This window comes from Dama dama, chromosome 18 (assembly GCF_033118175.1).
Source record: "Dama dama isolate Ldn47 chromosome 18, ASM3311817v1, whole genome shotgun sequence".
Taxonomy (NCBI): domain Eukaryota; kingdom Metazoa; phylum Chordata; class Mammalia; order Artiodactyla; family Cervidae; genus Dama; species Dama dama.
This window is the reverse complement of record NC_083698.1, coordinates 67,330,868-67,355,302: the sequence shown is the minus strand read 5'-3', so window position 1 is coordinate 67,355,302 and position 24,435 is coordinate 67,330,868. Positions and strand designations below refer to the sequence as shown.

The 24,435-nt window shown below is 40.9% G+C and overlaps 1 long non-coding RNA gene across 23 annotated transcripts in view; it reads left to right on the top strand.

Moving 5' to 3' along the window:
* The window catches only part of LOC133072355 (uncharacterized), a 446,833-nt gene that overhangs the window by 181,679 nt on the left and 240,719 nt on the right, over nucleotides 1–24,435 (top strand). For 20 of the 23 annotated variants that reach the window (XR_009696719.1, XR_009696707.1, XR_009696718.1 and 17 more), the window contains one exon: nucleotides 2,353–2,518. This is a non-coding gene — a long non-coding RNA (uncharacterized LOC133072355). Of the gene's footprint in view, nucleotides 1–2,352; nucleotides 2,519–8,566; nucleotides 8,648–24,435 lie in introns of all 23 variants that reach the window. The other 3 variants (XR_009696702.1, XR_009696708.1, XR_009696700.1) reach the window with 1 other exon arrangement.

Below are 24,435 nucleotides of genomic sequence, written 5' to 3'. Positions count from 1 at the left end.
GCACTCAAGAGCCCATGTCAGGCCAGGTGGCCACCTCAGAGAAGCTGGCCACTGCCTGCATTAGCTACTTCTGTGGGGCAGACTGCAGGTCACCTGTCTCCTCAGCATGACCATGCCCTTTGTCCAGCACAGTCAGTCAACCTGAAATACTAATTGGTGAAGGCCTATGGGCTTAAGACCAGGGCACTTTCTGAACAAGTCTAGACACGTCGTTTTTCCTGCTTCAATGTTCACTCATGCCTGAGAGGAACTACCAGGTGGCAGTCATCACTGACTTACTGCCTTTGCCTGCCCAGGGCCCCACATCTGTAAAAGGACAGATGTTTACTGCCTGGTCTTGTCATTCTGTTTTGGGGAACCTGGCCTAATTTAAAGCACAACTCACATGTGCTGATGAGGCTGGCAAAGACAGCTACTTACTTAGCTAATTATATATTCTTTCTTCTTCCTTACCCACAGCTCCCATTTTAGTTCAGGGCAGCGATAGACCCACTTAAAACTCCTTTGGATCAAGGAATGATCCTTTGGATCTAGAAGTGGTGTAATTCTGACTGATGAAATGAAAGCAAAATCCTACAGTGTGAGGACTCTGTGAAAGCCCTTGTTTTCTTATTTAAAGGGCATAGTCTCAGTTGGCACTCACTTGTTTTTCCTCCCCTTTTCCTTCTTCCTGCTAAGTTTGCAGGTGTATTTTCTAGAGCAATGCTGTGTAACAAAACATCCTCTGATGATGGAAATGTGCTATATCTGCACTGGCCAACATAGTAACCATTTGCTCCTTGTGACAATTAAACATGTGAAATATAGCTAGTGTAACTGAGGAACTGAATTTTCAATTTAATTTAAACAGAAATAACCACATGTGACTAGCTGCTTCATATAGTGGGGTAGGAAAGTGTAGCATCAATTCTTCAAGCAAGGGTGACAGCAGCCGTCTTAAGGATGGCAGCCTGGGCTGGGAAGAGGAGCCTTTGCACAGGTCCCCAGGTCAGCGTGGCAGCAGTGCAGCCCAGCACTGCTTATTACGTGAGATAAACAGACCCTGGTTCAGTTAAATCACGGATGCTGGGTTTCTGTTAGATGCAGTTTTATGTGATCATACCAGGTACTCTGACCAAAATGTTCAGATACTCAAGTGTAACCTCTGGCAGAACCAGCTCTTGAAGCAAGTTGAATGACATAATAATGACCCTGTGTAACTATGATGCTTTCTCTTGGTGGGGCATCTGGCATTTCAATGAAATCTTTCTCCCCTAGTCCGCATTTTGGATTTGCATTCCTAAGTGCTTTTTAACCATGTACCTATGGTCCTTGTACTCAAAGTGTGGCAGCTTATCGTGTGGGAACTAGAATCAGGTTCCTCGGTTTTGCACCCTGGCACCACACTTACTGTACAGCCTTGAGGATGCTACGTCACTTTTAGGTACTTTGGTTTTCTCAGCTGTAAAATGGGGCTAATCATATGTTCACCTTTTAGGGTTATCGTAAAGATGAAAATGAGGCGATGCCAGATACAGTGACTGGCACAGTGTAAGCACCTCATGAATGTTAGCTGCTATTATGGTTATTATTTCCTAGCTTGTGGTCAGAGTTACTACTTACTTAAAGCATGGCATTTAAAAATGTATTCCCTTGAAGATCAAAATAATTAGTACCAGAACCCTGATCTCTTAACTCCCAGATCAACCCTTTTCCCCCTGTCATAGAATTTCCATTGGACACTTTGGGAACATGGCACCATAAAATCTACATTCTTTCTATCCTATGACTGTTCATTACCTGAGGAATTCACCTATCTTCAGAACTTTTTGTATTATATAGGGGCTAAGGTAAATAACAGCCCCAATTATTCATGATCTTTAGCTTTCCTGTTGCCAAACTAGGTCCATGGAAAGAGAACAGAGGCTTCAAAAACAAATAGTTTGAATCCTAACTGCCAATGATAGCTTTTGTGACCTTGTGCAAACTAATTTCTCTGCACCTGTTTTTCCTCCTCTCTAATGTAAGAGTAATAGGATGTTTGTGAGGGTTACGTTGAGTGAAATATCATGTATAAGGCAACTGTCAGGGTGGGAAGTTATAAATGTTAACTCTCCTTTTGTGAAGCCCTCTTCTTTTTTAAAAGTTTTATTATTTATTTATTTAACCTGTCTAGTTGTTTGCTTTATAAAATTATAAGAGGAAAGAAAGCATTGCTTTGTCATCAACAAATAATGAGAATCCAAATCAAACCAGTGAAAGAGTGACAATCACATAAGCTGATTTTTTTTTTAATAGATCTGTTAACTGCTGCCCATCAACACACTTCTGGCCTTCTGATTGTCACAGCCAATTCGTTTTCTCTGTTATCAGACAGGAGATGGGGGAACATCACATCCCAGACGACTTCAAGGTCAACATGAAGTTGGATGCAGCCCTGGGAGAAGATCTGATTAAGGTCCTGGAGAATATGAGGCAGGAATATGAGTTTGTAACAGAGAAGAAGCATCCAGACTTGACTGCTTGGTTTAAAGAGCAGGTAAAAGAAAGATGCCCAAACTTCTCAGAAGTCCCATTTCCAAAGGGTCTCAATGTCAGTGCCTCTGCTTTTGGTTTGGTCTCACAGTTGGCTGCTATGGCCCAGGAGGTGGCCGGTCCAACAACTGTACAGGGTAGCCAAAGTGACATCCATGAACCGAAGGGCACTTTCCAGACCCTAAAGATTGGCCTGCAGGCACAGTGCAACAGGATGACTCTGATCTGGGAAAGTGCTGCATCAGGTACTCCCTCCTCCAGAAAGCTGTGAAGCGTTCTTCTTGATAGCTTTTCCTAAGAAGGAAAACATCTTAATATCTTAAGAGCAGTTATTTCTGGCTGAGGTAGAACAGCTGGGTTCTAATTGTCTCAAAGAAGATTTAGGGGTTATAGCTATTATCATATAATCATAGGCTCAGAAAGGGCTTGAGAGATCTTCCCGTTGAGACCTTCTGTATCATTGAGAAAACCTTGACCCACAAAGGTCAGGGACTCTGAATCTTAAAGCTCTAAAAGAGTGGAGTAGTCATTTTATTTCAACTTATCTAAAAATTTCTGTAGAACATCCCCAGGGAAGTACTGCCTTAAATTCTCACTTTAAGAGATTTTGTCTTTTCAAAAAGACTTTTCCCTACTCCATGGATATGGAGAGTTGACTAAACATGAGAGTCAAGAGTTTTTCAGCAGTGGGGAGAGAAACAGAGGAAGTGGCTGGGAGAGGCTCTGCCTAGTGTAAAGAGAACTGTCTGGTACCAAGTCTCTTTGGGTCAAGTCTGTCTGGGAGCCTTGGGATCCAGATGTAGCTCTGCCACTCAGTAGGAGTGTGACCTTGGGTACGTAGATTAAAATTTCCCCTTGCTGTGTTCTTCATCTCAAAATGGGGGCTTTAATACCCACTTTCAAGCAAAGATGTGTTGATCAGATGAGATCATGTGCCTGGAAGCATTTTGTAAAGTGTAGAATGCTCTGGTGAAATAGGGGATCATCACATTTTCTAGCAGGTATGAATGAAATCTCTCCAGCAGATTTAGATCTTTCCAAAATGCTGTGCCTACGTACATGTGTGAACACTACAGAACCCTTACAATTTCCTTCATTTTGCATGTAGATTTTGCCTCTCTTCCTTGAATTCTAGAAAATTGGCAGTATGAACGTAGACATGTCTCTATTTCTGGAAGTACAGAATCTAAGACTCTTACAGAATTACACATTTCTTTTGTATTTTGAGACTCTTAAATCACCACAGATAACTCAGTTTTTTAAGGGAACTCATGGTGAATTATGATCTACTGTGAACTTGCTGGCAATGGACTCACTTATGAGAAAGGAGAAGAGTTAGTCGTTGAAAATGACTCACAAGTTTCTCCACTCTAACCTGGGAATTCTCTCTGAAAAATACCATCTCTGCTTAGCCCTGGAAGTTCTGGCTGCCACATTTTGTCTGATCACTGTAATGTATTTGTCCTCAGCATGACATAATGACATCACCAATGAATTCTTTCTAATTGACTGAGGGTAATGCAATTAAATTCAACTGCTCCATATTTTGAAGAGTGTGTATCTCTGCATGATTTTATTGGGGGTAAGTGAGTTCTAAACACGGATCATTCTGTGTGCTGGTATACAGCTTTGCTTCACAGTACCTCATACAACTTGAGTTACACTTCAGAATAAATGCAAGCTCATATTCAGATACACAATATAGATAGATGTCCATATTAGTAGTTCATTGCTAAGATTTTGCTTCTAACAGTGTAAAAACATACCTGTGTGACAAGAACTCAACTGAATTATAGTTATATAATTATAATTGTCTCTGCATATGATTAACTTTGATTGGTTTTAGGTGAGGAATTGGGCCAAAAACTACTTGTAAAATTAGAGCTTAGAATTAAAAAAAATTCTTAATAATTAAAACTTATAGCTGAGGAATTAAAGCAGTAGAGAAACAAATGACTCATCTAGTATCATTTGGGAAAAGAAGTAGGATTATACTCACGGGACTGAAATTTCCAGGTGGTTCTATTGTTTTCTGAGCAAAGGAAGAATATCCAGGTAATTTTTCAACCTCTCGACCTACTATCTCAGAAATTATTGACCTGCTCATTTTTTAAAATGATGTCTCAACAATCTAGTATTAACTAATCTATTTCTCCAGTCAAGCTTTATTGGGCAACAAGTTTGCTAAAGACATGAGGGTGGGGGGTGGGGGGTTGATTCTACTTTATTTTATTAACATTAACAGTTTACATATGATGTAGGACATCTTGAAGTCCTTTGGGAGTCTATTATTTTCAGAAAAATTTTCCATTAATATATTCAGCATCCTGAATAGTTTAGTTATCTTGTGTCTCTTCAAATGAGGTAAAAATTCAGACTGTGATCAATTGATGCTGTCCTCTGTATCCAGAAATGATAACATCTATGACACTAGAGAGTCTTGTCCCCACACCTTGTAATGTAATATGCACTGGCTTTAAGCTCCTTCTTCCTTTGGGGAGTATGTTCATTGTAAAAGGCAGTACAGGGAAACAAGGAAGCAGAAACGTGCCCCAAGATCTGCTGGTCTCACCCTACTTTTGTGTCCCACTTGTCTGGTGTAGTAAGATGCTCCACTGACAGTCCCAGATGAACCTGTCCTGGAGTTCACCCCTTGCATACTACTCTCCCCTGTGGTGGACTCTGGGTTTGGCTCATGTGACTTAATTTGGCCAATCATTAGCAAGTCTGATGCAAATAGAAACTTGGTAAGCACTTGCACATTGGAATGCTCCCTTTTGGCACCATGACACCACCATGCTATGGGGAAGCCCATATTAGCCTCATGGAGAAACCAAATGAAGGAAAACTTAGACCTCAAACATGTAACCTCTGTGAAGTCATTTGAGCCGTCCCAGCTGAAGCCCCACATGCCATGGAACAGAGACAAGCTGTTTTTACTTTTTCCTGCTTTCATTTCTCACCCAGAGAATGGTGAATAAATCTATTTGTATTGTGTTAGGCTCCTAAGTTTGGAGTGGGTTTAATTCAGCCGTGGATAATAGACAGGAGTAAGTATAGTGTGGGCTTCGCAGGTGGCAAAGTAGTAAAGAATGAAGGAGATGCAGGTTCGATCCCTGGGTCGGGAAGAATCAGAGAAGGAAATGGAAACCCTCTCCAGTATTCTTTGCTGGAGAATTCCATGGATAGAGGAGCCTGGTGAGCTACAGTCCAGGGGATTGCAAAAAGCCAGACATGACTTGGTGACTAAACAACAACAATGAAGTATAGAGTGGTAATTCAGGGCATGCTCTCTGGAGCCTCACTGTCTGAGTCTGAATCCTTACAAACTTGCTCTGTGACCTTGAGCAAGTTACTTACTTCCTTTGCACCTCAGTTTCCTTGGTGGCAAGACGGGAATACTAGTGCCCAATTTCATTATAGGTTGCTGTGAGCGTTAAATGCTTTCATACAGGTTTGTGTGAAAGTTGCTCAGTTGTGTCTGAGTTTTTGTGACCCCGTGGACTATACAGTCCATGGAATTCTCCAGGCCAGAATACTGGAGTGGGTAGCCTTTCCCTTCTCCTGGGGATCTTCCCAATCCAGGGATCAAACCCAGGTCTCCCGAATTACAGGAGGATTCTTTACCAGCTGAGCCACCAAGGAAGCCCAAGAATACTAGAGTGGGTAGCCTATCCCTTCTCCAGCGGATCTTCCAGACCCAGGAATGGAACCAAGGTCTCCTGCATTGCAGGCAGCTTCTTTACCATCTGAGCTACCAGAAGGCACTTAGACCAGTTCCTGGCCCCTAGCAAGCACCCTGTGTCTGTGAGCAGCAGCTATGTTTCTAGAGCCAGCTCCCAGTGAGATTACCTTGGTCACAGAGCTGCAGCAGGATGAAGCTGGGGGCTGCTGGCAGGGGCTGAGGCATATGAGAACAGAAAGATGCTTTTGATAATGGGCTGACTGCATGGAATTCACTGGAGTTGGAGTCCTTGCAGTGCTGGAATGAAGAGCTATCATTCCTCTCAAGTCCCTTCTCTTCTGGAGGCTGTTTTAATTCAAAGGGGAGACTGATGCATGGTTTAGATAACTGTGTGGGAGCCACAGGTATTGAACTGGATTTAGGACTTGCCCTGATGGATTTGGTGTTACCCTGAATTAGCTTCACGGGGTTGAATAAGTCACTTAGTCCCTGTGGACTTCAGTGCCACATCTGTTAAAGGAGGGAGGGTCAGCCTCACGAGCCTAAGAGTTGCTTGACCCACCTTTCTAATGAAATTATGATAGGCCAGATGTCAGACCCACGAAGAAGCTTTTGAGAGCAGATGATGCCCCATTCTCCTCAGTCAGTGCCAGAGACTGATTCCAGAGCTCATTCCAAGACCAGTTTGAGAGCATCTGTAGACCTGCCCTCTTCCATCTCACTGCTTGCTCCTGCTGTAGCTGTCCCCACCTCCTACCTCAGCACCACTATTATCACCTCTTTGCCTGAGGCCACATTTGTGTTGTATTCACCATTGTATTTTCAGGGCCATCACTTAGTAGGTGCTCAGTAAATATTTGGTAAAGGAACAAAGTAAATCACCCATGATTGTCCAGAAAATGGGGGTGTTCCTTGACTCCCTACTGACCTTCTTATTAACTCAGGAGGAGGCAGGTGCTACAAGGAAGACCAAGCAGTCCCAGAGGAGCTCATAGGAGGGTGATGAGGAGCTGGACAATGGGCTTCTGGGATTTAGAGTTAAGTGTAGATCGCTCCCAAATCTTCAGAATGTTTCAGGCCTTTATAGCATCAAGGAAGAGTCCTTGGAGCTCTTCAAATACAGCAGCTAAGTTTGATAAAAGCTCCTGCTGCATACACGACCACATAGCCATAAAGGTCAAAGCCTTTCCCCTCCCTCACACAAGATGATAAATACTGATAAATACCAGTGGTAGCCTGACCTGGTCTGAAAGTGTGGTGGGCACTTTGCCACATGTGGTCTGTTGATTGAGTCATTTTATTTATAAAGTCTGCTTTTAAAGCTTCCATTTATTAAATTTTCAATAGATATCAAACTGTGCTGAGGGTTTTAGTAATTAATCGGGTTTCCCAGGTGGTGTTAGTGGTAAAGAACTTGCCCTCCAATGCAGGAGATGCAAGAGACACGGGTTTGATCCCTGGAATGGTAAGATCCCCTGGAGAAGGAAATGACAACCCACTCTAGTATTCTTGGATGGGATATCCCATGGACAGAGGATCTGGCAGGTTACAGTCCATGGAATTGCAGAATTGGACATGACTGCACATGGACACGCACATATACATTTATCTATTTCCAATGTTTCTAGGACTTTTGATTTGAAAATAGCAAAGTGCTATTATTAAATTCTGAATTATTTCATTGATCTATTCTCCTGTTAAATCTAGTGTTTCCATGTGGGAATTCCTTCCTGACATTTCTCAGGACATTTAGATATTTTTCTGAATCCCCGGAAGTATGTTGAGTGCCAATCATGTCAAGGCACTGCAGTGAGTATTGTAAATAGGACATAATCCCTATTTTCACAGAGCTTATAAAATATGTCATTTAACCTTCATGACAGCCCTACAAGTAGTTGTTATTCCCGTTTTACAGAAGAGGAAACTGAGGCAGCAACCGACACTGGTCCATTGTATCCCTCTTTATCATCAGAGTTGCAGTTTATCCAACAAGAAAGTTTTTGTTTTGAATTATTCAGTGCATGTGTTTCATCATTCTGAGCTATGTGTCAGTCTTCCATTCACTTGCTGCCCTGGAAATCCAACATTCTAAGTCGCTGAGGCAGGATGGTAAGACAAGTAACTGGGGTAAACAGCCCAGAATAATACACTTAGTATTCACTACCCTGCATTCTTGTTGCTAATATACTCTGGGAATTTGCTACCCTAGGCACGGGAGCTATTGACTTTTTGCTAAGATTTTTATGACAATGCTAAACATAAGATTTGAAAACTGTATAAAATGAGCATACATGAAATTATGAAGAAAATCTGGAGACATTTTCTACCTGTATAAAATCCAGGATCTTTTTGTTTCTTTATGTTTAGTATGAGAAAATGCACGCCATGAAGCTGAGGCTGAAGGCAACATAAATATTCTGGGATGTTTCCTTCATCTTCTCCCGTTTGGTGAGCTAGTCAATAACCTATTTTTCAAGCTTACTACATAAAGAACATTATGTGTGTTTTGGGAGTGGGGGATTTAGTTTAATTCCTTCCTTGTATTTATTGAAAATGTATTACATATAAGGCAGTGTTATGTGCTGTGACAGATCATTCATCTTCCATGGGAACTGACAACAACTTGAGGAATAGTGGCAGCTCAAGGGTGTGTCAACAGAGCCTTGAGAGCACGTTGGATCTCAACAGGTAGACATGTGTGGATGGACACCCGTTCTGAAGGCTTGGTGTGAACAAAGGCATAGCAGAGAAAATGTACAGTTGTGTTCAGTGACGAGTGTAGCCAGTCTGGAGCTTTGCAGGTGTGGGGCCTAGGAGGAAAAGAGAGAGAAGTTGATTCACTGGCAAAGTAGACTGCATTTTTGGATGACAAGCTTGTTATGTAACACAGTGGGAAGAAATCAAAAGTTGTGAACAGAAGATGAAATGATTCTGTTCTTTTGGAAAAAGAAGCAGATGTAGAATAAGTTGCAGCAACAGCTAGCTGAAGGAAGAAGACAGAAAAGAAAATGGAGTTCCTTGCGGGGGAAGAAAGAGGAGGAGGTGAAGGGGAAAGGAGAAGTCCTACCCACTTTGCAGTCTCCATGGGAGCATTTGCAATATCATAGGAAACTCATTTGGGGGAGGAGGGGTAAGTAATAAGACTTAGAGATACAAAGAAATTGGGTTTGCAGGCCTTTCGATTTCTGGCTTTGTCCTTGATTTGCTGGAGTGGTTCAGTTGGGTTATGTATGGCCAGAAAGATCAAGAAGGTTCAGTTCAGTCAGTCTGGGATTGGGCTTTAAAGGTTGGGTCATTCCATGTTTACCAACCAGGTTTGAGCAGAGGGGAGATGGCTCTGGCCAGCCTCTTGTGCTGCAGACATCCCTTTCCCATCCATCCTGTACTAGATTTTCAGGCCCTGGCCTGAAATTAACTTCAGTCTCCCCAAGATCTGCACCACTAGAGGGTCTGAGTCAGCAACTGCCATCTCTTTTCTGTTTCTTTTTAATAGTAGAACTGTTTCTTTAAACACACAAAACAATTTATAGTACAAACAAGCTGTGTTAAACTGACAGATGTGGAGTTACTGTGTTTGAAAGCAGAGATGAGGGGCTGCATAAGCCCCACCCCCAAATATCCCTCAGATGTTCTCTGATCATGGAGTGTTCCATGCAACATGGTTTGAACATCCTGTTCTAAGTCCAGTCTTGCCAGAATCAGTTTTGTGACCAGAGATGAAATGGAACTAAGAATTAAGTTCCCAGGGGATCTGTTATTAGGGAAGGGTGCTGGTATCTATACAGAGCTGAGGAAGCTGAGGGGCAGAGAGCTGGTGATGAGGTTTAAGAGAAAAGAATGGCTGAAGAACCATTTTTCATGTTCCTCATATTTTTGCTGGGAACTATGGAAAATAGAGCAAAATGCTGTTTTGAGACTGCATTATTTCACTGCTGTGTTTCTCCTGTCAAAGCTAGTGTGTCCACATGGGAATTCCATCCCAACATTTTTCAGGAAACTTATGTTTTTCTAACCCTGGAGAAGGAAATGACAACCCACTCCAGTATTCTTGCCTGGGAAATACCATGGACAGAGGAGCCTGGTGGGCTACAGTCCGTGGGGTCACAAGAGTCAGATACAACTTAGTGACTGAACCACCACCACCATGTTTTTTTTAAATCTCCAGGAAAACCTGTCAAGAAGTTGGGAAAGAGGAAAAAAGTATAGTTCTCCTGTGAGAACTAAAGATTAATGATCAACTTAGAGCAAGTACTGATTAGAAGGAATCCACTGACACCAAATTGAAAGAAAGCATGAGCAAGGAACATTTACTCTCATTTACATGAGAGTTCTGAGGTTAAAGTTGACATTTCCAGGAAACTGGTTAGAAGCACAGAGGGAGACGCTATTTTAATCTATCAGCCAGCCTTGCTTATAGCTGAGGCCATTGTTATGTATCTGTTCATGGGCCAATCTGCTGCTGTTGGTGACTCATTCATGCAGATAAAATAAATATTAATGAATTTATATACGTAGTATACTTTATACAAATCCTATGAGTGGTGGTCCAAGAAATAATGAATTTGGAAGCAAAATAAGATCTTAAATGGGGAGTTTAGCCTTTGATTCTTTGTAGTGCTGTTGGCTTTGCTAGGACATCTCAATGTTATTTGAATATTACCAAATGTTTGCTGGTGTTTTCCAATGTTTCAATATTTTCCATATGCTATACTTCTCTGTAAATACTGAGCAAGTTAATGCTTATTAAGTAAATAATTTTTAAGATATCTATGAAGATGAGTAAAGAGTATGAAGAATATTTAAAGTATTTTAAGAATAGTTTATGGTTTGGGAAATTCCAGAGACTTTCCAGGAATTCCAGTTCTGTATTTTGAATTCTGATTAATATTTGTGAAGAGTTTGGAAACATCACCTAGTCCAACATCTGGGCTTTAGGTCTGAGTAATTATTTAAGTGATCTCAATCATCAAGATGGATTCCAGCTTCATTTATGCTATGACAGTGACTCAGTAAACGTTTCTCTTCAGGACTAACTTGGAGCCTGCGTTAAGTACTCACAATTGACTTTGGAAATAAAGATTTTTTTAACCATTAAAAATGAAGGGTTCAGAGTTTTCTCTGATGGAGCGATTCTTTAATACATCTTTCTAAAATTAAAATGAGAGCCCAGAGACACTAGAGGAGTGTATATATTTAGCCGTGAGTGGCGTGTGTGCATGCACAATGTGAATAAGGGTTCATATTGCCTTCTCTACATCTGAAGGAAAGTGATACTTCTGTCTCTCTCTCTTTTTCCTTTTTAATGTGTTGATTCTTTCTCAGCTCTGAATCACAATATGGTGTTTCAACATATAAGTGATGAACACAAGAACAATGCGAGCTTTGGGTTGACTTATCCTTATGATTTCATTATAACATGCACATATAAGGTAGAACATTTATCATGTGTCATAGCTTTTGACTGGCTTTAAACCACAGCTCTATTAAAGTCTTTTTATTAAATAGGTTTGAGTTTGATCATAAAGCAATTCTGCTTCCTGAAATCTCATTTGTCTGAAAGGAGCATTGCATATTTATACTTAACATTTCGGGGTCAAACAATGGAAGGAAGGTGACTGTTTGAATTATTGCACTATTTATAATCAGTGGTTGCAATAAAGCATTATCTCTAAGCTTGACTATCACTGAATATGGTCTTCGAAAATATATTGGTCTCTCTGTCTATTTTATAGCTGGGAGGGAAGCTGTGTTGACTTTTTCTTCTGCCAGAAAAGGAAGGAAGCGGTTCTGTGATCTAAGTTGGAGTCTGGAACAGACGGAGAGGATGAACTTAAAATAAATTAACTGAAATGCTGTATTTACATGACTTTTGACACCATCAACCCAATGTACAGCTAAAAGTTCTAATACTACTGGTCTACCCAAGACCTACTGTGTCAGTTGATAATATGGTATAAGATTTATGCAATTTATTTATTGTATTATGCAAAGCCAATAATAAATTTTTGGAGGATGATTATTCTGATTAAAGTCAATCAAAGATGTTCTCTGTAGATAAGGAATGATTTTAATGCAAAGCTGAATGAAGAAAAAGTTTTTCTCAATCCTGTTCACTGTTACAAAACAGTAAAATAATGATATCCTTGTTTGCTGTTTCTTTGAAGATATGCTAGGTCAATTCAACCTTTCCATTAATACAATCAGATTGTTAACCAGAAGTATATTTCAAATTATTACATATTAATTATCTATCATGCCATAGCCTTTATAAAATATTTTCAATATCATCTAATCTTCAAAACATTGAAATGAGGATTATTGGTGGGTACTTGAGTTAGGAATAGCAGCAGAAGGTTATATTCAATAAAGAGCTTTCAGTTTCTTTAGACAGTGATTGGGAAGTCTGAACATACATGAGTCTGAGTAGAAAAAATGAGAAAGAGCTGAGAAATCCTTTCCCTGTGGTTTGGGAGTGTACTTTGTTACCTATTTCTGGACTTGACTGGATGTACCTGACCCAATCTGATTCACTCTCTTTTTCACATGCTGGGAGGGGGTGGTTGTGGTTACAATTATTGCAACTTTTTAAAAAAATTACAGACAGATTGGATTTCAGATTGCCCAATCACTAATTTAAAAACTGGACATTACCTGACTTGAATGGTTGGACAATGTTAAAAAAATTTGTTCATGTTAAAGAAAGTAGTTAGCTACCATCAAATCTTTTGGGGAACGATGGGAGGTTATAACTAGGCTGAGAGAGATTCAGGTAGACAAGAGCAGACTGGGGTAAAGCACTTGGCTTTCCCATTGGAGAGAGAAAAATTTCCAATTAGAAATAATGGAATTATGGGATTTTTAAACTTGAAAGGAATAGGAGGCTTTGTTGAATTCATTTTCCCTGGAAATGCCCAGGAGGGTGGAGGTGGTACTTTCTGGAACAAGGGTGGCTGGGTCTTGCTTTGCAAGATGGGGAATGAGAGGAAGAGGAAGTGACTTATCCCTTCTCTGTGTGTGGGCTCCATGCCTGCATCAATTGGGTGGCTGGCAGGAGCATTGATAGCTTTGTTTTCAGACTCTTCTGTCCCTAGAAGAGAATGTTCCCAGAGAATACTCAGGAGGACCCAGACACTAAACTTTCAGGCTGTCCTCCTGCATCTGGATATGAGTTCAAGTAAAGTGTCAAGTTGGAAGTCAAAGGATGTGGCAACAGAGGAAAAGGACTTAAATTTTCCTTTCTCCCTTCTTTGCCAGAAGGCTGACTACAAAGCTCCCTTAGTGGAAAGGTGAAAATGGGAGAGTGGTGAAAAAGATCAACATGAAAATATTTTAGGATTGTCAAATATGATTTAAATTAATGCTTTACTATCACAATTTCAGATGTATAAATATTTTGTCAATGAAATGCAGAGTATAGTTCGCATGTTTATTTCTCTGCCTGCTCATATAATTCTTTCACTAGGAACTATGAAAACAGGAGGAGTTTTTTTTTTTGAAAAAAAAAATTTGCTAGGTGATAGAGATACCTAAAAAATGGGTCAGGCATCTATGACTTACTTTTTAACATGAACCAGACCCACATTTTTTATCCCAAAACACAAAGTTGGCATTTCCCCCCCTCAGTCAGACAAGTACAGACTAATCTAGAATTAAATATATCTTGTCTAGTTGTGGCAAGCTGATGACCTTAGTTCTCTTTCTTCATGCTCCCAAAGGGCAAAAAAAGAAAAAAGTTTCCTCACAGTATAAATTGTAGTAAAGGCAGAATGACTGTTAGCAAGAGTCCCCAAAGTACAGTGACGTAGACCAAAGCTTTGATGGTCTGGGCTGATGGGCAGTTATGCTCCATGCAGTCACTTAAAGACTTCGGTGCCTGTCCTATTTTTGTTCCGTCATCACATGGGGGTCATTAACTTCATCTACTAAATCAAAGCTGGCTTATAGATGTGGTCATATTTCATATGTGTCATATATATGGACATATATGTCATATATATACATATATATATATATGGTCATATTCCATATAGATGTGGGCTTCCCTGGTGGTTCAGACAATAAAGAATCTGCCCGCAATGCATGAGACCCGGGTTCGATCCCTAGGTTGGGAAGAACCCCTGGAGAAGGGAATGACTACTTCTTGCCTGGAGAATCCCATGGACAGAGGAGCCTGGCAGGCTATAGTCCATGGGGTCACAAAGAATTGAACACAACTGAAGGACTAACACTGTCATATTCCAGCTAACGGGAAAGAGAAAAAGTAGAAAAAAATCCAAGAAAAGAAATTGTCTTCTGAGCAAGTTAGGCATAAGTTGCACACATCACGTCCGTTCACATTCTGTTGGTGAGTCATTAGTCACATTTGTTATTGTTGTTCGGTCATTCATCCATGCCCAACTCTTTGCCACCCCATGGACTGTAGCACACCACGCTTCCCTGTCCTTCACCATCTCCCAAAGCTTACTCAAACTCATGTCCATTGAGTCAGTGATGCCATCCAACCATTTCGTCTTCTGTCATCCCCTTCTGCTCCTACCTTCAATCTTTCCCACCATCAGGGTCTTTTCCAGTGAGTCAACTCTTTGTGTCAGGTGGCCAAAGAATTGGGAGCTTCAGCTTCAGCATCAGTCCTTCCAATGAATATTCAGGGTTGATTTCTTTAGGATGACTGGTTGGATCTCCTTGCAGTCCAAGGGACTCTCAAGAGTTTTCTCCAACACCACCGTTGAAAAGCACCAATTCTTCAGTGCTCAGCTTTCTTTATAGTCCAACTCTCACATCTATACATGACTACTGGAAAAACCATAGCTTTGACTAGACCGACTTTTGTTGGCAAAGTGATGTCTCTACTTTTTAATATGCTGTCTAAGTTTGTCATAGCTTTTCTTCCAAGGAGCAAGTGTCTTTTAATTTCATAGTTGCAGTCACCATCTGCAGTGATTTTGGAGCCCAAGAAAGTAAAGTCTGTTACTGTTTCCATTGTTTCCCCATCTATTTGCCATGAAGTGATGGGGCCGGATGCCATGGTCTTAGTTTTTTGAATGTTGAGTTTTAAGCCAGCTTTTTAATTCTCCTATTTCACCTTCATCAAGAGGCTCTTTAGTTCCTCTCCGCTTTCTCTATTAGGCTGAATATGTACTCCCCAAAGAAACTAAAGCTGAGGTAAAAGGTTTATGCAGAAGTGCTTAGTAATTTGTTTATAATAAAAAAAGAAAATTTAAATGCTCAATCTCAGAAATGTTTAAAAATCATTTTCTTTATAGCTAAAATCCTGTTTTTGAAGATTATGTAATGGTATGTGAAATAGATATTAATACACTAAAGTATTAATAGTAGTATCTCTGAGAATTGAGGTTATAAATGACTTTGTATTTTCTCCTTTATGCTTTTCTGTGTTTTCTAAAGTTTTCTATAATGAGCATATCTAGTTTTATGGTTGAGAGAAAACATTTAGTTAGCTTTTTTTTTTAAGCAATAGGGTATAGATTCTTGCTGACCAACTACAATAAGCTTTAATTAGATTCTTTCAGGTACAATAGAAACAGAAATTCAAGCCACTGAGAGAAGGACTGAGTCCAAGAAATGACTGACAATTTACGTAGTGTGTCATTTCTAATGTTTAACTCCGAGGGGATGAGAGATGGAATCTTTGACCATATTTCTTTTCTACCTGCTTCTGTCTTTGCCTTCTGTCTATTTAAGAATATTTTGATGTTGTTCTGCAGGATGGCAAGGGCCTGGTTTCCCCCGTTTCATGCCCCACCACCTCTCACTTATAAATAGAATCTCCACTTATTTACCACTGCTTCAGTACACAAATAAGAGGATTCTTTGCATGGCTAAAATACAGCAGTCTAAGTGAGCAAAGTCATAGTGGGCGGAGTTGGTGTTGAAAAAGTACAACCCAAAGGTTTTTAGAATGGGGGAAGGCATGTGGGAAATGAGAAATGTTCTCCTGTATTGTTATAGCATGATGATGAATTGCTTTTGCTTTTCCAAAACCAGGCTCCAGCTCCTCTGTTCACCTCTATTATCTGCTGCTGGTCTCCAAAGGCATATTACCATATTAATTCATTGTGTTATACAATTTGGTCAACTAAATGAGCTTACCTTATGCCCTCTTAATGGCATTGGCTTTTAATATTGGTTCCGAGGGATACATTTAACAAAACAGATGCGTCAAGGAAATGTATTTAAACTCAATTTGGTTTTAAAATGACTAGTGGTCTCTCTAATGAGCCAGGTACCAAAAAAAAAAAAAAAAAAACAGCATTGCAGGCAACACACTGTGATAAATGTGGAGCCTAAATGCTGAAGTATCCCTAATGCCCAGGGTGATCAGATGTGTTCTGGAAACAAAGTCATGTACTACAAATGTGCCGTTACAAGATCTGAAGTCTAATCCATTTTTTGTAGAAAGGGTATAATACTGGTTACTTGGAGAAGTTGGCCTGTATATGAGTGAGACTGAGATTTAATTGCATGTCATAAAATGCTGCCATCTCACTGACTTAGTGAGACAGGCTGAAGAAAGAGATGTGTGATAATGGCAATGAATGGTGAATGACCATGCCATTAGTTCATACTTGCAATTTGAGTCTAACAGCAGAGTGGAAATATGGGTTTAGAACCATGTACACTTAGACTAGAATTCCTGTTTCCTCACTTTTTAAAATTTAAGTTATCATGGGAGAGTCAAATTCACCTATATAAGACTTCAGTTTCCTTGTCTGTAAAATGGGAGAATACTAAAACCTAGAATTGTGAAGTTTAACAATGATATAAAGACAGAGCTTGGCAGGTAGTAGCATTTAAGAAGCATATTTGTTCCTCTGTGTGTGTGTTTACATGAATTTACCTACCTCGTAATAGTTACTGATTTTCTTGGATTGTTAAACCAGTGACTGAATACATAAATTCCATTCCCTTGATAGGTCTCAGTTGGCTTTTCATATTCAAAATGGACTGATCACAAGCTTATTTGATCATTTCTTCCCATGGGATGGATGATCAGGATGAATTGCTGGCCTGTGAGGAAACTCCAGCAACTGGCCTGACCAAAAGGGCAGCCAAGACCATCAGTCTGGATGTACAACATCCTTATCCAGTGGCTACATATTGATGAACTAATAACCACTGCTTGGAAAAATAGTGCAAGTTAATGATCTTTCAAGGATGACATGATCAATATTTTTCCATAGAAGGCTGTAATTTCCATGATAGAGTTCGTCACACTTTCTCTCTTCATCCTGATTACAACAGTGACTAGAGCATAAATTATTTCTTAGATGAGACAAAAAGAAGCAATTACATTTTAGCTTCTTCCCCATCATACATAACACCCTAGATCCTTTGGTCTACTCTCTTTCCCTCAGACAGCCTAGGTTTGGTCCCCCTCCTAAACTGTTACCATGCCATTCACGCTATCAACAGGTGTCTACATATTTACATACACCAGGCATTGTGCTCCTGGCTGGATGATATGGTGATGAACAGTGCAGTTGCCCTCAAAGTGCTTACAGACTAGGAGAAAGCATTTCTCCTTAGCAGAATTCTGCTCACCTTTTTATGTGTCATTCCAACTCTTACCCACTTCTTAAAGTGTAGATAAATCCTTGTCTCTTCAACACATTGCTGGGAATGTAAATGAGTGAGTCTATATGGAGAGCAATTGAGCAACATCTAATAAAATTAAAATGCAATACCATTTAGCCTAAGAGTTTCATTCCAAAATATTTACCCTAGAGATATATTGCACATGGTTAAAATACCATAGTCACAAGAGAATTCATTGCAGGAGTGTTCATACTGGGAAGATATTAAAAGCAATGTAAATGTCCATCAGTTGTTGACTATATTGTGGTGTTTACAGACCATGTGAAATGATGGAGCCAAAGAAATAATGAAGAGTCTCTGTATTTCCTGATGAGGAATGACCTCTAAGATATATTGTTAAATGAAAACAAAAACAAAGGGCAGAAGACTATATAGAGTGGGCACAAGATGTTTAAGGGAAAAAAACCCATATTTATGTTTGTTAGTACACAGAAACTCTCTGGGAGGATCCAGAAGAAATTGTTCCCTGTGGCTGCCTCTGGCAAGGGGGGCTGGGCTATTGTGGGCGAGGGAGGAAAGAAGAGTTAACGTTTCACTCCGCACCCTTTTGTACCTTTTTAGAGTTGATGCAATATGCATGCATATATCATCTATTCAAAATAATGTCCAATTTAATTGTAAAAAGTTATGACTCCAAAAAAAAAACAAACCACCCCAAATAGGAGGAATTCCCTGATGGTCCAGTGGTTGGGATTCCATATTTCCACTGCTGAGGGTGCAGGTTCAATCCCTAGTCGGGGAACTAAGATCCTGCAAGTCACATGATGGGACCAAAAACAAAACAAAACAAACTCAAGTAAACAATTCTTTTGACTTCTTCAGTCTAGGGATCTTTTATTCCTCTCAGAGCAGGCAGAGTGGTGTTTTGTACCTGAATCTCTAATTTCCTGTGATGAGATTCCTCTAGCGCTGTGGAAGCATTTAATGTTGCATATGTGTTAACATCCTGGAGCAGGGCATGGCAGCCCACTCCAGTATTCTTGCCTGGAGAATCCGATGGACAGAGGAGCCTGGTGGGCTACAGTCCATGGGGTCACAAAGAGTCGGATACGACTGAAGCAACTTAGCGCGCCCGCACATGTGTTAATATGCAGGAGGGGTTCATGCAGTGCTATCTGGATGGAGTTCAGCGTGGATGCTGTCACTTCTGCTGGGCACAGGGGTGTCACGTGGGCAGTGGTTGTGGAAGGAGAGGGTCCTCACCAGAAAGCAGCCAGAGGGCAGCACAGCCCAAGGCAGTTCCCTCCAAAGGTCCTGAGTAGTTGCAGCTTGACCTAGGCTTCCACATGGAAGGCAACAGAATCCTCCTGGGGAAAAGAATCATTTTCATTTCTTTCCTGAACAAGCCATTTTAGTCAGGAAATATCTTGATAATCTGTACCCAGAATGGAAGGCAATGCTCTGAGGGCATGAAGTAGAAGGGGATCACAAAGAAATAGCTACACATCTCTGCACTGAAAATAAATAGGAATTTGTAAGTCAGAAAGAGTACAGGAGAGGGGGATGTGGGTGGAGATAGGGCATCCTGGGATGGTGGCTTTGCTGGAGACTGAAACTGGAAGAGAAAACTGGCCTAGAAGCAGTTCTTGGCCCTCAGGTCGTTGGGGGACTCTGTCATTTAAACTGTTTTTGTCTCTGTGAATCAAGTGCCATTTGCTCCAAGTGTAAGTGTTCAGTAAAATGTGCTCCTGCACACCAAAGGCTTTATGTTAGCAGGCTTCAGGAGAGCCCAGGAGAAGACCTGGACTCTGTGGCTGGATTGGTGATCACATAGCAGGAAGAGACTGTGAGAGAGGATCTGGCTGCAGCAGGTGCTCAAGGTCAAAGGAGACCATGAAGACAGTCCCCGGGATGTCAGAGAGAGCTAAGGAGGGTGTCAAACTGCACCAGAGAGGTGATAGGAGACTTGGGACCATTTTATACAGATCTCAAAGAATAAGATGATCTCAGTTGCCCATTTTACAATGTGGAAACCAGCAGGTGAAAATGAAAGAAAAACTCAGTCTTCTGGAAGCCCAGCGGAGACCTGTAGGCATTTAGGGACAACTGACTACACTTCCCACAGTCTATGACAACATCAAGCATTATAGGGAAACAGGCTAGAATCATGCCACTGCCTCTGGCTAGATCTATACTTTACCCAACAGAGAATTCTTTGACATTCTCCATCTTTGACATCTGCCAATTACACAAACCATTGAGGGGAGTAAGAATGAATTTGTCCTAAATTGGTTCTTGCTATTGCCCTAATGATTCTTAGACTACACCACCATTCTGAGGTTCTCAGATAAGCTTACATTACTCTCTGTAGAACTTTGCAAAGTAGACACTGACATCTGCATTTTGCTGAATTCAGTATTTGGACTGCTAAATGTAGTATAAAATACAACAATCAATAAAAATATACGTTTTAAGTTCTTCCATTGCCTTCTCTACATTTCCGCAGAGTCTGTTACAAGTCTTTGATATAACTACAATCTGTAAATGCCAGCCCTACCCCCCACTTTCAACAATGCCATTCATCCAAGAATCCCAAAGTGTTTTTTTTTAAATAACGGACTCATTAATCCTCATAACACTCCTTCATTTGACACATGTAACTCTCACTACATGATATGTTGGTACTTACTCTGGATTTAATTTAACAGGTTTTCCCCCGTTGTGGGTAGTCATTTACATTGACCTCATTTTGGTTGAGTTATTGCTCAGATTTGAACAAGTTTGAATGGCCTTATCCCAAAATGACATCTTCTGGCAGATAGAAGAAAGCCATCTGAAGAAGCAATTATTATTTTTTTTTAAAGGAGAGGTTTCAGCAACAAATGGCCCTATAAATAAACAACTAGATTTTAATCACGGACTGAGAAAGTGAGACATTTTGCTATTTTATAAAAACATAAAATTGAATGAATTTCAGAATTCATGGGAGGGAGAGAACAAAGGCTTAAGCTGAGACTGAGAGGCACTAGGTAGCAGGAGCTTAATCTCTCGTCTGATCAAAGAAGGTCATTTTTTACAGTTCCTCTTTTTACACTTTTCCTCTTTGATCTCTTTCCTTTTTGTGGTCGGATACCAAGATGGCTTTCTGGAGTTAAAGCCCAGAGGGAGTAGAGCACCATACTAGACTGGACTGAGGTCAGGTGTCCAAGAAAATGTTGCTAGTAGAATGGGTTTTGGAGGTTGGTTGTAATATCTATTGATTCAAGCAATCTGACAAGTCCAAGGAGGAAAATCACATGCAATGAAGTTGGTGGGAAAATGGAAGATTAGAGTCTCAGATAGACCATGGGGTAGCACTTTACTCGGGGCTTTGGACAAACTTTGATGAGCTGTGTTCTTTTGTGATGTCCTCTACCCAGTGGTTATTTCTCCATCACTTTTAAAGACATGGCACTCCGAACCAGACATCTCATAAGCTGACTCCTCCCTGGGGTGTTAGCTATCACCTTCATGGAGATAAATCACAAATCTATCACATCAGCCTTTACCTCCTAGAGAAGTGATTCTTAACCATATGAGGCCCAATGCCCCTTTCATAACAAATATTTCATAATGTCCTTTTTATTGAAATGAAATTCATAAACAATATAAATTACCTATATACATAATTTAAAAAAAGAATAACAACACAATGTGTATCTCAGTATGTAAATCCTTGGGCACAACTACATCAGAAAAGCAAAGTGTCAGATGTTAACACCTTATCAGAACATCTCAGGGATAACACAACTACAAAGCCAGGAAATGCAGGTGTACTATATTGATAACTAATATGATGCCTAGTGTTGCTGCTGGTTATATGACTTTGTGAAATGGTCAGCGGTTCTTGGGCTTTCCTGGTGGCTCAGGTGGTAAAGAATCTGCCTGTGATGCAGGAGATCTGGGTTCTATCCCTGAGTTGGGAAGATCCCCTGGAGGAGGGCATAGCAACCCACTCTAGTATTCTTGCCTGGAGAATCACATGGACAGAGGAGCCTCGTGGGCTGGGGGGTCCCCTTGAGCCTGGCAGTCAAGGGGGTTGCAAAGAGTTGGACACAACTGAGTGACTAAGCACAGCACACACGGCAATGGTCTTGGTCAAATTTTAAACCAACAACATACAATCTATCTGCCTCATTTTACTAGGAAGCAATTGATGATTAAGTAAGAAATAAGCAACTTGTGTAAGGTCATATGGACTGTCAGCAATAACTGGCAACTTGAACCCTGACCTCTTTTCTCCAAAGCCCTCTTTCATCCACGTCTCCTCCCAGGAAGGCTTGGGAAATGATGTTCAGAAAAACATCGGAACCTCTACCAGGCCTGGAAGTGGGGACAAACTCAATTCAACTTCTGGTTAAGAGATAGAGCATGTTTGTTTAGCACCCAGTCCAGGCAGGAAAGGGTGAGGAGAAGATTCTGGGAGTGGTTCTCTAGGATCTGTGCCAGAAGAACTGGACTTGGTTGGAAGTGAGTTAAAGTCAGCTGAGTAGGTCTAGTAGACTCAAGGATCTCTTATGCTGCTGTGTGTTTATGGAAAATTGGTTTTGTTTTTCTTCTGTTTGCTAGAAAAACTCCTTTGGGGAAAATCAAACACTGCTTTCCCAGGACTGAGAGGAAACAAGAGTGTCCCCATACTTTTGCAGGTCTAGAAAGGAGTCTCTGAGAATCCCCAGAGGCCTACATGGTAGAGGCAACCAATCGGGAGTGTTGGGGGGAGTGCCATGTGATGGATCCTGCTTGAGCCGGCCTCACTTGTTGACACACCCCTACTACCTGTTATGTGTGCCAACTGTTTCATTCCTCTTCTTTGCTCCAGTGTGCAAACTTCCTCCCAGGTCCCTATTTCTTCTCCTGTTTCTATTCTTTATGGAATTTAGAACTCTAAAGTGAAAATAAAATGGGATGGTAAGCTTTTCAATTCCCTCCTTTCTACAGTGTCCACAAAATGGACAAAAAGGCAAGAACCTACACAAATATATTTAGACTAGTACATTCAAAAGAAAAGTGGCTAAAAGTCCCTCAGCAGCTCAGTGACCCTTACTACCCTTAGGACTGCCTCTTCTCCTGACCTTTCTCACATTACAGGCTCCCCGGGAATCACTGCCCACAGCAAGCCCACAGTGTGTATTTCTGGTAAAGATTCTTTCCAGCTTTAGGGAAAGAAGATGCTATGAAATACAAAGTACTACAGTAAGAAGGTCTTCTAATTAGACTTTCCCCAACTGCTGGAAAAGAAGATTAAGTGGCCAAAAATATTTTACAGGCTTTTCTCTTTTCCATTTCCCCTTATTCTGACTTCTTTTCTAGCCAGGGTTAGAGAATCTTGAGTTTACCACATGGCAGTATACTTGAAGTTTGAGAAACTCAAATTATGAGGAAACTGCTATTCAGAGAAGCAGGGCTTAGTCAAGGTCACAGAGGTCTTCCGGGTCCCTGGGACATCACTCCCTTCAGGATGAGCATAAGCCTCTTTGGTAAACGTGTGAAGGGATAAAGCCTCTTCCCATAGCCCTTCAGAAGGGAGAGAACATGGGAGAAGAATCTATTTGAAAAACAGTGAAAAATAAATAGAAAAATGAGAGTGCACAATGACTTTTTCTTGGAAGAAACAAATATAACAAATGATTATTGTTGTTTAGTCGCTAAGTCATGTCTGACTGTCTGCGACCCCATGGACTGTAACCCTCCAGGCTCCTCTGGAGGGATTTCCCAGGCAAGAATACATTTCCTTCTCCGGGGGATCTTCCCAACACAGGAACTGAAACTGCATCTCCTGCATTACAGGTGGATTCTTTACCGCTGAGCCACCTGGAAAGCCCATATAGCTACCTTCAGTTTATCGTAGCAAACACTTATGGGTTACTGCTTGTACCTGGCCCATTGTTTAAAGTGCAGGCTCCTTATATGTATACGTATAGCTGATTCAACAGAGGACAAGACGGTTGGATGGCATCACTGACTCAATGGACTTAAGCTTGAACAAGATCCAGGAGATGGTGAGGGACAGGGAAACCTGGTGTGGTATGGTCCATGGGGTCTCAGAGAGTCGCACATGGCTGAGTGACTGAATGACAAAGAGCTGATTCACTTTGCTGTACAGCGGAAACTAACACAAAACAGTCAGGCTGGAGAAGCTGAATCTCAACACAGCAGATGAGCTTGAATTCCTAATACAAGTGGTCCTGGAGCCCACTCTGAGAAGCTCTGAATTGACTTGATTCATTTATAGACCATTTGGTTTCCCCTTTTCAGTGCTTCCTTATCTCTGACTATCCAAACCATTTCACATATGCAGACATGGATTAATAGGATCTTTATAGAAAAATCCAGAGATGACTACCTCCAAAGATGAGAAAAGCCTGGTAGAGTGTTGGGATAAATGAAAGCCCGTCTTGGCTTCACTTTAGAATGCTTTAATAAAAGCAGGCATCCTCACTCCAGTTCTATTTGCGCTGCAGTTGGAACCCACTCTGGTCCTCAGCTCTGGTTATGGGACAATGTGGTTTTAAGAATGTGTGAGATTTATAGCTTGAAAAATGCCAAAAAATCAGGAATTTAAATCCTCCCTGATTTATGCCTAGCTTGTCAGAGGCTCTAGGGCTTTAGAAATGCTAAATGTTTGAGTGATGCTCTGAGGG